At 49.2% G+C, this 13,407-nt stretch overlaps 1 protein-coding gene across 3 annotated transcripts in view; it reads left to right on the top strand.

Annotated features, from left to right (window-relative positions):
• PASK (PAS domain containing serine/threonine kinase) overlaps positions 1-13,407 on the top strand; it is a 139,038-nt gene that overhangs the window by 52,116 nt on the left and 73,515 nt on the right. For 2 of the 3 annotated variants that reach the window (XM_073674543.1, XM_073674542.1), the window contains exon 1: positions 9,110-9,201. The exons of the other annotated variant lie outside the window; for it this stretch is intronic. The gene's annotated coding sequence lies outside the window, so the exon portion shown is untranslated. Of the gene's footprint in view, positions 1-9,109; positions 9,202-13,407 lie in introns of those variants that run through there. 3 annotated transcript variants of the gene reach the window in all.

Genomic DNA, 13,407 nt, shown 5'->3' with positions numbered 1-13,407 from the left:
TACCCAAAAGTGACACCATTCTAAAAACTGCACCCCTCAAGGTGCTCAAAACCACATTCAAGAACTTTATTAACCCTTCAGGTGCTTCACAGGAATTTTTGGAATGTGGAAGAAAAAAATGAACATTTAACTTTTTTCACAAAAATGTTACTTTAGACCCATTTTTTTTTCATTTTCGCAGGGGTAACAGGAAAAAATGGACCCCAAAATTTGTTGTGCAATTTCCCCTGAGCACACAGATGTAAGGTGCCCCAGAGAGGTAGTTGTGGGCGAGCTGTAGCCCCCTCTCTCTCTGGCACCCTACAGACAATTCGTGTCCTCCCTCTGATGTGTGGCTGTGTATGTGGTGCTCTCCACTTACTTCAAACCATCCGATCGCGGCTGTCTCCAGGCATTTCTCTTCTGGGACCAGGGCAGCAATAAATTCAGAGAACACGAGGTTCTTAACCATAACTTGGACTTTACTTGGGGAAGAGGAATATGTACAGTATTTACAGGCAGATATAATGGATAAGGCCCGACAAGTTATTATCTCTCTCACAGGCGCTGGCAACATCTTCAGCCCTGGTTCCCTCTTTAAGTGAAGCATCTCTGTGACTCTAATCTCTAGCCCAAGAGACTCTTCTGTAATACCAACAGTGATCTGTACCCGATATCTCCCCCTCGTCTTAGCATGGAGTCATATTTATCTTCCTCTGCTTCCTGCAGACTAGGAGTGACCCGGGTCCTCAATATTTCCTTTGAGTTTTTCCGGCCGGCTAACAGGACTCTTGCTCTTGCGTAGGGAGGCTTTCACACTGGTGATCCCACTGTCTGAGGGTATGGAGCTCCCTTCTACCCTAGCAGCCACCATATATTCAGGCTGCCCGTAAGGTTCACGGTCCTATCTCTAACTGAACTTCTCCTCCTGCTTCTGGAAACTAAGCAGGGATTTTCCTAAAGTGCCCACCCTCTGTGAGCTGTCATCACTCAGCATTAACCCCATCACTGTCTGTAACACTGCTAGCAGACTCAACCTAACATCTGCACCCAGGACAGTGGCATCTTGTGGCTGTTTACAGGTACTGCAGCCCACAAGGAATTATGCCAGGAACAAGCTCTATATCACTCAAGGCTTGATCAGGGCACTAAGTTCCCCCTCTACTCTACTGACTGGACCACTGAAGCTAACCCCTTAGCTTGGCCTACCAACAGTTCAGAGAGGTCTAACTACAGGAACACTCCTTTTAACTACCTCAGTGCCAAGGGAAGTCTACGTCCTTCCCCACTATTACATTCCCCAACGCTTTAATGTTGGTCGTCCCCGACCACACTAAACAATCAATACTTATCAGCAGCTATAACATCATATCACATTTACTAAAACATTTCAGTACACGACTGGTCCTGAAGTCTTCTTCTTGAGTAGGAGACCGGCCCTTCTCGGTTAAGGGCCCTGGAACTGCAATTCAGGACAGTCCATTACCAACTTTCAAACTTCTCAAAAGTACCGGTCCTTCTTGGTAAGGACCCTGGAAACACAATGTCCATGTCCATATTTTTAAGACAGGTCACACACCAATAGCCCTCAATCTCCTTTGAAGGCTGCATTCTGAGGCACACAGTCACAGGGAACACCCCGTGAGTCGCTTTCTTCTTGGCCCTAGCGGGGGTCACCGGTTCTTCCCGCTAGGCCACAAGTCTCTTAGAATTAAAGGACAGTCATCCTCACAGTGTGCCTCAGTGTTTTAAATTCCAGCAGAAAAAGGCGCAACAAGCGCAACAAAAAATAAAAATAGAAGTAAAACAAAAAGAGCAGCTCTCCTGGGCACACAACTTTAGTGCTGCTTAAGGCCTTTCCGGCCTGGGAGGTAGGGGAACAGTCCTTCATATATATCTTTTTCTTTAACTCAATTCAACATGGGGCACTCCGCCCCCATTGGGAAACAGTCCCAGAAACAGGACCACCGCTGGAGGGTCCTGATAAAGGAAGAGGTGAAAGGTCACCGGACCTTTTAGCCAGCTAGCTCACTTCTTCCGGGCCTCCTCCCGTTCCTTCATGAAGGCGGCCCATGCTGCAGACGAAAGTGGCTTCTTCCACTTCCAAGGCTGATCGGGGTATCTGGTAGGCCCGGGGTCCTCGTCCGAGGATGTAGCACTGCCACAGCCGACCTGGCTAGGGCCGTAGCTGGTCACTGTAAAGTGATGGACTTCATGACTGGCACCAGCCTGAGTCTCTCTGGCAGTTCCTTGCTCAACTGCCTCAGCCCCTCCTGGGTATTTGGCTGCTGAGTCAACATCAGGCGCCTCACTGGGAGAGTCGGCCCTGCTGCAGCTCGGGAGGACCTCCTCCTCTTCATTCTCGATCTCTCCCCACTGCCGCTTCCTGGGTTCCTCCTCTTGTGGGACACTAGCCTTGGGAGGGGGCAGGAATCCTTTAGGAGCTTCCCTAGCCCAGCGCTGCAGAGCCTCTCTCTTGGCCCTTCGTTGGAAGACTTCCTTGTCCTTCTCAAGGACATCCTCCCATTTGTACGGTCGGGTGAGCGCAGCCGCTTACCACCTCCTGGAACACTCGCATTTGACAAAGTGGACTATGTCCCCCACACGTAGGTTGTGGAGACGGTCGGGCAGGTAGTCGCGCTTGATGACCTCACGGGTGACGAATACCTCATGCCCGGTCCACTCTTCTTCTAAGAACCCATACTCCTCACAGATATGGAACTCGAGGACTCGGCCCCGAGTCTGGGACGCCTCCACCGACTCCCTCCGCGCCGCGTTGGACCCCTCCAGCCAGCCTCTCAGGAAGATATCGGTCCACCGCCGCTGTTCTCGTGGCGTCATCGGGGGGTTGCGGATAGTCCACTTCAGGCTACCGAGCTCGGCGTACCGCTTTGCCGAGGGGGCGTTTATGGCCTCCAAGGTCAGCTGCCAAAAATTCTCCCAGTTGGCCTTCCTTCTAGGGAGCCTCGCCTCCGAACCACCCTCTTCAGGCCTAGGGGCCCCTGTCGCCGCGGAAACTATCGCGGCAGGCGCCGCAGGTGAAACCAGCCGCTGGGGTATAGACCGCTCACCTCCATCAAGTCCCGCTGCAGTTGTGGCTCCGGCCCCACTGGGATGTTCTCCTCCCTCGGCCGAGGGAGACGTGTCTTCCAGCATCCGGCTCCAGCACCACATACGAAACTCATGGACGAGCAGGCCCAACTCCGGATCGGGCCTAGTGGCCCACTGGACAGCCACTGGGGGCAAAGACTCACGGCCAGCATCCGCGGGTGAGCGACTTTCGATTGCAGCCCCTGGGGTAATCATCTCTAGGATTTCTTCCTTGGCGATCATTCCGGACAGGTCATCCGATCCTCCGGTCGCCATCCTCTTAGAGCGTCCACCGCAGCACCTCCTTCCTCTCGTGCGCTGGACAGAAAATGGTGCTGGTCGCTTACCAGTGACGCGCATTCTGCGCATCCAACTACTCCTCTTCCTGGGCCGGCCTTCTGATGCGACCGCTGCTTCACTCGTCGCTCTCGGCGGCTCCGCCTTCAGCCGCGCCCCCTCTCTGTGCTCGCTGATACTCACGGGGCCGGACTTCACTTTGCCCCGCGCCCTCTTCCTCACTGGACGTCCCATCCTGGGACGCATCTTCACTGCTGGGTCCATCCTCCTTATGGCTGGAACTCGTAGGGGCTGGACATCTTTTCGCGCTCTCCGGCGCCGTCCACTCCCACGATAGGCGGTTCTTCTCCCAGACTTTACCGCCACTGTCACCATCTTGGAATCCATGCTTCGGGCCGCCATCTTGGGCCGCATGCCTTCCAACATTTTCTCCTCAGTGTTCTGCATTGGCTATTCCCCGCTTTCTTCATGCGAGGAGCTCGCATCCTGCCGACTACGCCAAATGTGAGGTGCCCCAGCGAGATAGCCGTGGGCGAGCTGTAGCCCCCTCTCGCTCTGGCACCCTACAGACAATTCGTGCCCTCCCTCTGATGTGTGGCTGTGTATGTGGTGCTCTCCACTTACTTCAAACCATCCGATCGCGGCTGTCTCCAGGCATTTCTCTTCTGGGACCAGGGCAGCAATAAATTCAGAGGACACGAGGTTCTTAACCATAACTTGGACTTTACTTGGGGAAGAGGAATATGTACAGTATTTACAGGCAGATATAATGGATAAGGCCAGACAGGTTATTATCTCTCTCACAGGCGCTGGCAACATCTTCAGCCCTGGTTCCCTCTTTAAGTGAAGCATCTCTGTGACTCTAATCTCTAGCCCAAGAGACTCTTCTGTAATACCAACAGTGATCTGGATCCGATATCTCCCCCACGTCTTAGACTGGAGTCCTATTTATCCTTCCTCTGCTTCCTGCAGACTAGAAGTGCCCCGGGTCCTCAATACTTCCTTTGAGTTTTTCCGGCCGGCTAACAGGACTCTTGCTCTTGCGTAGGGAGACTTTCACACTGGTGATCCCACTGTCTGAGGGTATGGAGCTCCCGTCTACCCTAGCAGCCACCATATATTCAGGCTGCCCGTATGGTTCACTGTCCTATCTCTAACTGAACTTCTCCTCCTGCTTCTGGAAACTAAGCAGGGATTTTCCTAAAGTGCCCGCCCTCTGTGAGCTGTCATCACTCAGCATTAACCCCATCACTGTCTGTAACACTGCTAGCAGACTCAACCTGACATCTGCACCCAGGACAGTGGCATCTTGTGGCTGTTTACAGGTACTGCAGCCCACAAGGAATTATGCCAGGAACAAGCTCTATATCACTCAAGGCTTGATCAGGGCACTAAGTTCCCCCTCTACTCTACTGACTGGACCACTGAAGCTAACCCCTTAGCTTTGCCTACCAACAGTTCAGAGAGGTCTAACAACAGAAACACTCCTTTTAACTACCTCAGTGCCAAGGGAAGGCTATGTCCTTCCCCACTATTACACCACATATGTGGGGAAAAAAACACTGTTTGGGTGCACGGCAGGGTTTGGAAGGGAAGGAGTGCCATTTGACTTTTTGAATGTAAAATTTGCTTGAATAATTAACGGACGCCATGTTGCGTTTGGAGAGCTCCTGATGTGCCTAAACAGTGGAAACCCCCCACAAGTGAAATTGGGGCAGAGCAGATGGGGCGGAGACTCAAGCATGTCACTCGAGCAACCACGATACTCAGTGCATACCCGAGCACCCGATGCAAACTCAAGTAGCGAGCACTTCAACTCAACACTAGTTGCCATATCGTCATCTTTTTTTTTTTTTTTTTTTACTTTTGAAAAAAATCCCAACCCTGACCCTTTCCCAACTCTAACCCTAGCCCCACCCTAACCCTAGCCCAACCCTAACCCTAGCCTGACCCCAACCCAACCCTAACCCTAGCCCAACCCTAACAAAACCCCAACCCTAACCCTAGCCCAACCCTAACCCCTAGCACATCCCTAACCCAAGAGTTTATTTTTTACGCCGTTCCTAGTGCGGTATAAGTGATTAGACGTCTTTATTCTTCGGGTCAGTGCGATTGCAGCGATACAAGAATCATATCGAGTTTTTATGATTGACAGCTGTCACACACTAAAAGACGCATTTTTTTTGTAAAATCTAGTTTTTGCATCGCCATATTTTGAGAGCTATAATTTTTCCATATTTTGGCCGACAGAGTCATGTGACGGCTTGTTTTTTGAGGGATGACTTGACGTTTTTATTGATGCCATTTTCAGGCACGTGACATTTTTTGATCTCTTTCTATTCCGATTTTTGGGAGGCAGAATAAACAAAAAACTACAATTCAGGAATTGTTTTTTTCTTTTAATTTTGATATGCTGTTCTGAAGGTGGTAAAATTGATAAGGTTGCTTTATTCTTCGGGTCAGTGCATTTACAAAAATCAAGCTGTATAGCAGCTTGATTTTTGCGGCACAAGATGATATTTTCAGCGATACCATTTTTATTTATATTCGTCTTTTTGATCGCGTGTTATTGCATTTTTGTTTGGCGGTATGATGATAAAGCATTGTTTTTTGCTTCGTTTTTTTTTTTTCCGTGTTCGCTAAAGGAGTTAACTAGTGGGACAGTTTTATAGGTCAGGTCATTCTGGACGCGGTGATACCAAATATGTGTACTTTTGATGTTTTGTTGTTTTTTTTTTTCATAATAATATTTATTGATGGGTACATTATATTTTTATTTTTTGTGGATTATTTTTTTTATTTTTTTTAATATGTATACAATTTTTTTTTTCACTTTCTGACACTTTTTTTTACTTTTATTCTTTGTCTCACTATGGGACTTTCACATTTTTTTATTCTGATCGCCTGTATAGCACAGGAATGGAGCACCATCCCTGTGCTATACAGGCTGTCAGTGCTGCAGATACAGAAGATATTTTGGTCATGCACTGCGCATGACCAAAGTATCTTCCTGCTGTCTGGTGACCTGGATGTTGTCATGATGACATCGGGCCACATCCGGGAAGCCGCGGCAGACAGCACTGGAGGCCGGAAGAGAAGGTGAGTATTGAGATCACCTCCCCTTGCCACCGCAATGCTGCGATCGACTTCGATCACAGCATTGCGGGGGTTAATGTGCCGAGAGCGGGACCGCTCCCAGCACATAGCATCGGGTGTCAGCTGTGACAATCAGCTGACACCCGGCGGCGATCGCGCCCGCACAGCCAGTGTGCGGGCGCAAACGCAAAGACGTATTAATATGTATCAGGCTCTTAAAGCCCAGGGCGCAGATACTTATTAATACGTCTTGGGCTTTAAAGGGGCTAATGTTGATGATTATGGCTTACAGCCAATGAAAACACAAAAGTCATTATCTCAGTAAATTAGAATACTTTATAACAACAGCTTGAAAAATGATTTTAAAATCCGAAATGTTGTCCTACTGAAATGTATGTTCAGTAAATGCACTCAATTCTTGGTCAGGGCTCCTTTTGCATCAATCACTGCATCAATATGGCGTGGCATGGAGGCGATCAGCCTGTGGCACTGCTGAGGTGTTATGTAAGCCCAGGTTGCTTTGATAGTAGCCTTCAGCTTGTCTGCATTGTTGGGTCTGGTGTCTCTCATCTTCCTCTTGACAATACCCCATAGATTCTCTATGGGGTTAAGGTCAGGCGAGTTTGCCGGCCAATCAAGCACAGTGATACTGTTGTTTTTAAACCAGGTATTGGTACTTTTGGCAGTGTGGACAGGTGTCAAGTCCTGCTGGAGAATGAAATTTCCATCTCCAAAAAGCTTGTCGGCAGAGGGAAGCATGAAGTGCTCTAAAATTTCCTGGTAGACAGCTGCGCTGACTTTGGTCTTGATAAAACACAGTGGACCTACACCAGCAGATGACATGGCTCCCCAAACCATCACTGATGGTGGAAACTTCACACTAGACCTCAAGCAGCTTGGATTGTGGCCTCTCCACTCTTCCTCCAGACTCTGGGACCTGGATTTCCAAATGAAAATTGGAATTAAGGTACCTTGTGTCAATGACTGCCTTCTGGATATCTGTCAAGTCAGCAGTCTTCTCCATGATTGTGGAGCTTACTGAAACAGACTAAGGGACCTTTTTAAACACTTAGGAAGCTTTTGCAGGTGTTTTTTGATAATTATTCTAATTTACTGAGATAATGACTTTTGTGTTTTCATTGTCTGTAAGCCATAATCATCAACATTACCAGAAATAAACACTTGAAATAGATCACTCTGTTTGTAATGACTATATAATATATGAGTTTCACTTTTGTTATTGGAGAACTGAAATAAATTAACTTTTTGATGATATTCTAATTTAGTGAGATGCACCTGTATGTAATGGTGGTGTGAGATCTGTGGCCCAACATCATTTAACCCCTAAAAAACACCAGTTACTTATTCAAATAATCAAAATCGACTGTCCAGTTTGATGCCCAGAACCCATTTGGGCCAGGCTAGAGTGATCTGAATGTGATGTGTCGCACCCTGATCTATGTGTCTGCAGTATAAGATCAGTGGCCCAAAGTCATTTAACCCTTTCAATAATGCCCTTCAGTGCCCACTTTGATGCATATTTTTGTGCCAGGTTTACAACTTTTGTTTCTGTTTTTAAGCATTTTCACATCAGGGCAGCTCGCTGCATTTTATTTTATTATTGTAATTTTTAATTTTTGTTTTTAAACCTGTAAATAATAGAAAAAAGAAAAGAAACCGACGAATAAGAAACCAACTTCAGTATCGTCAGTGGGCAGTCGTACCAATGATTTACATCCCCATGCAGTCATAGAGGGAAGACTGTCAATCACTGAGGAGCAGTGCCCACTGGACTCCTGTACATACAGACACCAGGGATTTCACTGACCTAAATGCAAGTTTTACTGAGACTTTTCTCACAAAAATGTCGATCAGTCTGATCAGCCCCTTCTGCTGTATCACAGCCTGGCTGCAGATGTTTATGTTACTCACTTCTATAGCGCCATTAATCCCACAGCGCTTTACAGACATCATCGCTGTCCCCATTGGGGCTCTACGTTCCCTATCAGGATGTCTCTGGAGCTCTATCAGATCCCATTGTCAGCATGACCGATTTCCTTCAATGAATCGGGGTCTGTGTGTAATTTTTATGTTATAAAACGTCATTAAAAATGCAGATAAGTTACAGATCCATAAAAAAATAAGTCAACAAAAATATCTAAAAAGAATCCTGTTACAATGTTGCTGTCTATGGTGCCTGTGACCAGCAGGGAGGTGACTGCAGGGCAGGAGATCCTGGGAGCAGCTGGTGTCAGTGATGGACCTGGACGGTGCAGGGGAATCTCAGGGACAGCTCCATTCACAAAGCTGCCCAGGACTCAGCTCTTCTAGATAGCAGAGTAACTCCCAGTGGGCAGAGGCACCAGCTCTTTCGATCACTAGGATATTAGTTTGTCGAACGAACCCGTCGATCTTAGCGGGGTCGGCCGATATTAGTCTAATCTATGTGGGGGAGGGGCTTCAGTCCTCAGACTCCGCCCACACTTCCGCAGATAGGACCGTCCATGTAAACAAATCTACTGAGCGCGTCCCTAGCAACCGCTGGCCCGCTCTTTTCTGGTAGGCTGAAGGCGTGTACCCTCCGCCTGACAACATTTTCTGCACGCCGATTGGTCAGTACTTCTGGCGGTCATATGACAACGCGTTCTGATTGGATGACGCGTTCAAACCTGTTAGTCCCGCCTTTTCCGCTGAACTGAAAGCTGTCCCTGGGAAGGATGACATAAGAGGTGTGATCGTGTGAGTAATCCTCTGTGCGGAGGGGGTAGGGGACACCTATGTGCCGCGGCCAACCGGGCGTGCTCTCCGGGCTGCTCACCGACCCCGCAGTGCATACACACGGCTGTGCCCGTCACACTGCTCCGCCGGCCGCCTGGCTCTTTGTGTGTGATGTAGGGTAGGAGCTGACAGCAGGCGGCGTGTCCATTGTACACAAACGGTCCATAACTTGTTTGGGGACTACAACCCCCAGCATACGGCTGTGAGGGCATGCTAAGAGTAGTAGTCTCTACCATCACCTTTTATGTGGTCACCTCATACCCCCATCATTACAGGGGTCCTCACCTCATACCTCCATCATTACAGGGGTCCTCACCTCATACCTCCATCATTACAGGGGTCCTCACCTCATACCCCCAGCATTACAGGGGTCCTCACCTCATACCCCCAGCATTACAGGGGTCCTCACCTCATATCCCCAGCATTACAGGGGTCCTCTCATCATATCCCCAGCATTACAGGGGTCCTCTCATCATATCCCCAGCATTACAGGGGTCCTCTCATCATATCCCCAGCATTACAGGGGTCCTCTCATCATATCCCCAGCATTACAGGGGTCCTCTCATCATATCCCCAGCATTACAGGGGTCCTCATATCCCCATCATTACAGGGATTCTCCGGAGAAGTTATTGTCTGACCTCAGGATAAGACCTTGCTAATCATTGGGGTCTGACCACCGGACTCGTCCCAATCGGTAGAGTGGGCCCCCTTTATCAATGTTAGAATGGAGCAGTAGTGCACATCCCCGACTGCCGCCCGCCATTCATTCTCTATGGGCCGCTGAACACTGAGCTTGGCTTTTATCGCCAGCCCCATAGAAAATTAATGGAGTAGTCGGCATCTGACCTGCCCCTCTGATGTAAAGGGATACAAATTCCCCTCTCTACCAACCGGTGCCGGTCCCAGCGTTCGAACGCCCACCCCATGATCAGTGAGTTATTATTGATCAGGGAGAGGCGATTACTTGTTTTCCCTGGAGAACTCCTTTTAATTGTTGTGACGAAGATTTACAAAATGTGTCCAGAAGAGTGGAGTGCATGGGGTGCGTCAGATTTATTATGGGAAATGCCTTAGGCCACCTTCCCACGATGAGCTTTTGATGACTTTTTGAGCAAAACCTGCTGACAGATTCCCTTTGAAGGGAAAAGCATTTGCAAAATAATTTATAACAAAACTTAAATGGGTTTTCCCAGGAACAAAAGTTGATTTTAATCAATAGATTTTGGAATAATAATAATTTCCTCACTTGGATGTGTTAAAAGGAGTTGTCCACTACTTTTTTATTATCCCCCCAATGTATTCCGCCAGGGCCTGTGACCCCCGGCTGCGGCCGGCTCTGACATCCGCTGATGTCACGTCAAGTTCCAGCTGCAGCCGGGTGTGACTTACTTCCAGCATCCACCACGGGGACCACGTTACTGATGTCACGTCAAGTGAGGCGTGCCATCAGTGGGGGGTTATGTGATGCCTGTGAGCGGCCAGTGATAGCGCCGCTCACAGGCAGTAACTGCAACAAAAGGTATTTACAAAAACCTCTATGGGCCCCAGCAGAATACATTGGGGGGATAATAAAAAGTAACGTACATCTTCTTTAAATAAAATGTTCCTGTGCTGAGATAATCTTATAAATGTGCCCCTGCTGTGTACTGTGTAATGGTTGTGTCTGACCGTGCAGGAACATGGTCTGATCATACCACATCTCCTGGGCAGGGGACGAAGCAAAAGAGTATACAGACAGGACAGTGCGGGATCACAGCTGATTCTTTCTGTGAGGTAAAACATTTCTCTGCCTGTTTTTAAACAATGTTTCACTTCAAAGAAAGAATCAGCTGTGATCCCCTGCTGTCTTGTCTGCATACTCTTTTGTTTCCTCTCCTGCCCAGGAGATGTGGTATGATCAGACCATGTTCCTGTGCTGTCAGACACAGCCATTACACAGTACACAGCAGGGGCACATTGATAAGATTATCTCAGCACAGGAACATTTTATTTACACATATCCAATTGTGGAAATTATTATTATTCCAAGATCTATTGATTAAAATTAACTTTTGTTCCTTGGAAAACCCCTTTAAGGAGCCTATTTTCCAGAGGTCACATCTGCATTGGAGGTGAGCGGTGCTGATGTCACAACCACGCAAGCACTTCGGCTGGTATGTGGGGTCAAAACATCGTCACTGCTCACCTCTGATGCAGACATGAGATAAAGATGACCTGTCACTAGGTCAAAAGAGACCTTTTTTGCTCTCATTTTATTCCTGCTGCTCTCCATGAATTGTTCTTGTACGTTTTTTTTTTTAAATCCGTCATACGGTTTCAAAGAGATGGCACTTTTTATTTAGCGCTAATTCTTGGGGCACGCTCACACTGCTGTATATTCTGTCATGTGAGAGAATCGGGCGATTATGCTAATGACACTCAGATCAAACTCTGTCAGAGTCTGATCCGATTCTCTCACATGTGAGTATTGCAGCACAGATGTGGAGAAGACTGGGAACTTAATTTCTCCATTGTCCAAGGATGTGAGACTGCACTCAAATGACATCCGAGTGCAGTCCGATGTTTCACACGCATTCATAAACTTGTATGGGTGCTCATGACCTGAATATCGGATGCCCTCGCAGCATGCTGTAACGTTTTTCTCATGCCAAATCATCATGAAAAAAAAAAATGGCAGATCTGCACTGCTCCATAATATAACATTGGTCTGAGTGATAGGCTTGTATGAGCGAGCCCATACGGTCTTTTCTAAGGGGGTGTGGCTCACAGGATTCTCTGGGGGGTGTCTTTATATTCCTCTGCAGAATTAATCCGAGCCACACCCCTTTATAAAGACCATAAAAATTTGCCCTAAATAAAAAAGCCCCATATATCTGCATCCGTATGGTGGAGTTAAAAAAAAATGGAATACTCAGGGGAGCAGCGGGAATAAATTAAGAGCAAAAACTGGACGCTTATCACCTGGTGACAGGTGCTCTCTAAATTACACCAACTATGTATGGGCATAATGAAGAGAAAAGCCTCTCGAGTTTAGTAAGATGAAACAAGGTCTTGATTTGGCATCATTAGCATCATTCTGCTGCAGTTTCCATCCATTTTGACACCTCATTGAATTATGTGTTTTACCACGTTTTCACCACTGTGTTATGAGCTATTATTATCGTTACACGCCCTCCTGCAAGAAGTATGGCATGGCGTGGGCAAGGAGAGGTAACCATATAAACCCCTTTATATTCATTTATGATATGTATCTTTTTGTGTGGGTCAGTACATGATAAAATGGTTGACCCATTGTTATTTATGAAGAAGAGATGTGCATCTGGGTCGTCTTCATATGCATCCACTAGGCTCAGGCGCGGCCCTCTAAGCTCAGGCGCAGCCCACAAGGCACAGGTGCGGCCCTCTAGGCTCAGGCGCAGCCCACAAGGCACAGGTGCGGCCCTCTAGGCTCAGGCGCAGCCCACAAGGTACAGGTGCGGCCCTCTAGGCTCAGGCGCAGCCCACAAGGCACAGGTGCGGCCCTCTAGGCTCAGGCGCAGCCCACAAGGCACAGGTGCGGCCCTCTAGGCTCAGGCGCAGCCCACAAGGCACAGGTGCGGCCCTCTAGGCTCAGGCGCGGCCCACAAGGCACAGGTGCGGCCCTCTAGGCTCAGGCGCGGCCCACAAGGCACAGGTGCGGCCCTCTAGGCTCAGGCGCGGCCCACAAGGCACAGGCGCGGCCCTCTAGGCTCAGGCGCGGCCCACAAGGCACAGGTGCGGCCCTCTAGGCTCAGGCGCGGCCCACAAGGCACAGGCGCGGCCCACAAGGCTCAGGCGCGGCCCTCTAGGCTCAGGCGCGGCCCTCTAGGCTCAGGCGCGGCCCTCTAGGCTCAGGCGCGGCCCTCTAGGCTCAGGCGCGGCCCACTAGGCTCAGGCGCGGCCCACTAGGCTCAGGCGCGGCCCACTAGGCTCAGGCGCGGCCCTCTAGGCTCAGGCGCGGCCCACTAGGCTCAGGCGCGGCCCACTAGGCTCAGGCGCGGCCCACTAGGCTCAGGCGCGGCCCACTAGGCTCAGGCGCGGCCCTCTAGGCTCAGGCGCGGCCCTCTAGGCTCAGGCGCAGCCCACTAGGCTCAGGCGCAGGCCACGAGGCACAGGTGCGGCACATGAACGCTCTGCACATTTTAATA

Source organism: Phyllobates terribilis, unplaced genomic scaffold (genome assembly GCF_046119375.1).
Source record: "Phyllobates terribilis strain yellow unplaced genomic scaffold, ASM4611937v1 Scaffold_3__8_contigs__length_932513732, whole genome shotgun sequence".
NCBI lineage: Eukaryota > Metazoa > Chordata > Amphibia > Anura > Dendrobatidae > Phyllobates > Phyllobates terribilis.
Note: the sequence above shows the minus strand (reverse complement) of the source record. Positions and strands in the feature narration are given on the sequence as shown.